The 3,373-nt window shown below is 49.8% G+C and overlaps 1 long non-coding RNA gene across 2 annotated transcripts in view; it reads left to right on the top strand.

Moving 5' to 3' along the window:
- Positions 1 to 3,373, top strand: part of LOC109363740 — a 13,281-nt gene that overhangs the window by 564 nt on the left and 9,344 nt on the right. For both annotated transcript variants that reach the window (XR_002109568.1, XR_002109565.1), the window contains exon 2: positions 672 to 782. This is a non-coding gene — a long non-coding RNA (uncharacterized LOC109363740). The remainder of the gene's footprint in view (positions 1 to 671; positions 783 to 3,373) is intronic.

Below are 3,373 nucleotides of genomic sequence, written 5' to 3'. Positions count from 1 at the left end.
CACGCCACAGGCAGGGCCACCAACATCCATATCTAATGCTAGACCAAGCTGCCCAGGGCTCCATCTAACCCAGCCTTGAACACCTCCAGGGATGGGGCATCTGGGCAGCTGTTCCAGCCCTCACCGCTCTCTCTGTAAAGGACTTCTCCCTGACATCCAACCTAAATCTTCCCTCCCTCAACTTCAAACCATTTCCCCTTGTCCTGCAGTTATCTACACTTTCAAAGAGTCGATTCCCCTCCTGTTTGTAGGCTCCCTTTAGGTACTGTAAGGCTGCAATGAGGTTTGGGCTGAGCGCTCTGTTTTTGAAAGTGGACCAATGGCCCTTTCCATCTCCTGTCACCTTCCATCTCCTTTCACGCTGCCTCACCACCTGCGCTCCCTGCTGTGCCAGCCAAAGCTGGGGCTGCCGCCCCCCAGGGCTCAGCATTGCTGTCCATGTGGAGATGGGAGCGGCGCTGAGCAGAACTTCCATCCTGCGGCCCAGCACTGCGCGCCTACCGGCCCTGCTTTGTCCCACAGTGCGGGGCTCTCGCTTTCAGATACACGTTCCAGCTTCTTCAGAGTCTTGCACAATGTGTAACGTCTGGTGACTTTGACATATCTTTAGCTGCTGGTGCCTTGGACTGGTTCTAGGAGGAATAATAAGAGTAATCATTAATGTTTGTCAGGTCTAACCCAGCCTCACGTCCTGTGGGATCTCGGAGCTGTGAGCAGGGCTAATTCTCCTCATCACCACCACCTGCGTCCCTCTCCTGGAGGCAGGAGTTTAAATGTGCCATGTAAGCCTGCGGATCTTTGGGTAAAAATAGTAAGAAACCTTGAGCTCCTGTGGTGTTTTCCACGGCAAGTGGGAAACTGCTGTCCTAAATAGGTGGCTTGCCTCTAGGCACATCAGTGGTAAAATGCAGGGTTACGGGTTTCATTCTGCATCCTGTAAAGCATAGAATCATAGAATGGTTGGAGGGGACCCCCAAGATCATCTACTTCCAACCCCCCTGCAATAGGCAGGGACACCTCCCTCTGCACCAGGGTGCTCAAGTCCCACCAGCCTGGCTTTGTGCCCATCAAGAAAGACAAACCATGTCTGCCTCCTGAAACTACGTAACAGCCACTCAAAGGAAGACACAGCACCTCTAATCATTTCATTACTTTGTAGACAACGTTTAAAAGCAGAACGCTCACTGCAGGGGTGCAGTTGTGGTTGTGCAGCGCTGTGCTGGGCAGGCAGAGGAGGAAGCAGTGCTGTGGGGAGGGAGGGTGGGCATCCCAAAGTGAAACTGATGCTCAACTTCTGTGTGCTGGTTGGTTTCTCTTTGCCTAGCAGAAAGTCAAAACGACCTTATTTAAAAACATATTTTGAAGTAATTATTTCATTTCTGGGTGACTGAAAGACTCTCTAGTTCTCTCTTGCCCTGATTTTTATCGTAATTATGAAACTGTCCCATTATCGTATTGTGATGCAGAGCCTTTCAAGTAATGAGTAATTCAAGTGAAGTCTTGATTACCTCCCCTGAGAAGAAAATGTGATGGGGAGGACAGAGGAAGCAGAGGGGGTTAGATACTGACAAGTTTTATAATAATAAAATAGAGAAAAAAATTAATCGTGGATCCATTAGTGTTAATACAAATGCTTTATGACTCACCTCAATCACTTTACATTATTTAATAACAGAAAGTCATTATTTCCCAGGAAAATTAGGATAAAGCCCATTGAGGAGTTTTGTGTGGTTTTTGTTTTTTAAAATGAAAAGGTAACTCGTGAGCTGTGTGGGAGATGTTTTAACCCCTATCAGTCCGAGTGTTGTGCTCTACAGGTGCCTGGGAGGGATGAACCTGCAGGGCTGTGGAGGTGGTTGCCTGCTTCAGGTGATGGAAGGCAGGGAGCGGTGGTACTGTGGGAGAGCATCTGGAAATGCACCCTGGTCGTCTCACAGCAGCTACACCCCGCAGTTGGCTTTGGGTGTCCCTTGGGTGGGGAGAAGGAGGAGGAGGCCCCGTTGCTGTTACATGCCCTGTTGTGGCTGCTAGATGGTCAGTGTGAGCAGAGGGAGAGCTGGGGGCAAGGAGGGGCAGAGGCTGGCTCTGCAGTCCAGACACCCAGGCACCTCTGCCAGACGTGGGCTTCTGCCTCTGAAATTACTTTGCTGTCTCTGAGCTGACCTCACATCTGTCTCCTGTACTTCAGTCTTTCTTGCCTTCTCTGTTTCCTGAGAGTGCTATACTCATTAATGTTGTTCCTTCAGAAGTGGCTTTTAAATCTTGCAGTCTGCTTCCAGGCCAGCCTTAGGAAAGGACTGTCTTGTCCTGGAAAGGTGTCCCCAGGAGAAAGCAGGATGCCTTATTCCTGATCAGGCAAACCACTTACAGCTGTACTACTAAAGGAGTACAAGGGGGCCTTCATCTGGCCAGGGGATCCTCTGTTAATTTCACTGGCACAGTGTAAGCCAGCATCATTGCTCTGGGAAAACAGAAGGAAACATGCAGGAGCCATAAGCAGGGTGTTACTTGCACCCAGGCCGCTTTCCCTCAGCCTGCAGCCCATCTGTACCTCCTGGCTGTGTGGTGACACAGTGCAGCTGTGACCACGGCTGAGCCCTGCGCGCCTGTTGGTTTCTCCACGGGGGGTGAGTCAGCTCCTGCAAGTGGTCTGCAGAATGTAAAGCCTGTGTGAGTTACAGAGGGACTGGAGGTGTCTCCTGACATGAGAAGCAGAGCAGAACAAGGATGCTCTCTACTGATGGAGCTTTCCAGGCTGTGGGAGTTTGTCTGCTCTTAAACTGCTGACTGATGGCAGTGTGTTTGTGCTTGCTGGAAGGCAGATTTTAAAGCAGGTTACATGCTACCTGCATATGACCCCGTGCATTGCAAGGTAAAGGGATTACACGCAGCTTAATTTGAAAGTCTCTGTGAGCAATTAAAAACCAGTGATTCAACAGCTATGAAAGTTCATGCTGAAAGCGTTATGTTCCTGCTCATGTTACAGTTCTGCCTTTTGTCAATGAAAAGGAATGTGAGTGCAGCAGAAGCCAGCCTCAGTGGCTTTGTGCTGCTTGGGAAAATACGCAAGTCATCTTCTGCAGAGCTCCTGCTGAAGGGAGCTGGGAGGGGTCCCTGGGAGAAGGACTGCTCCAGGGTTCTTGGATAACCGCCTCCTTAGTCTTGGAGGGGGAATTCAGCTGGGTGACGTGCAGGGGTAGGTGCTGAGCTGGTGCAGTTGGCAGATGTGATCCAGCACTCCACTCCTCTGTGCCTCAGTTGTGAGACAAATGTCCTCTTATGTAGTATGCCATAGGATCCGATTGAAAAGCACTGCTTCTTGTAAACAAATCCCTGTATTTATTTAAACCTGCTTTTCAAATACATTTTATTA

This window comes from Meleagris gallopavo, chromosome 30 (assembly GCF_000146605.3).
Source record: "Meleagris gallopavo isolate NT-WF06-2002-E0010 breed Aviagen turkey brand Nicholas breeding stock chromosome 30, Turkey_5.1, whole genome shotgun sequence".
Taxonomy (NCBI): Eukaryota; Metazoa; Chordata; class Aves; order Galliformes; family Phasianidae; genus Meleagris; species Meleagris gallopavo.
This window is presented reverse-complemented; position numbering and strand designations above follow the sequence as displayed.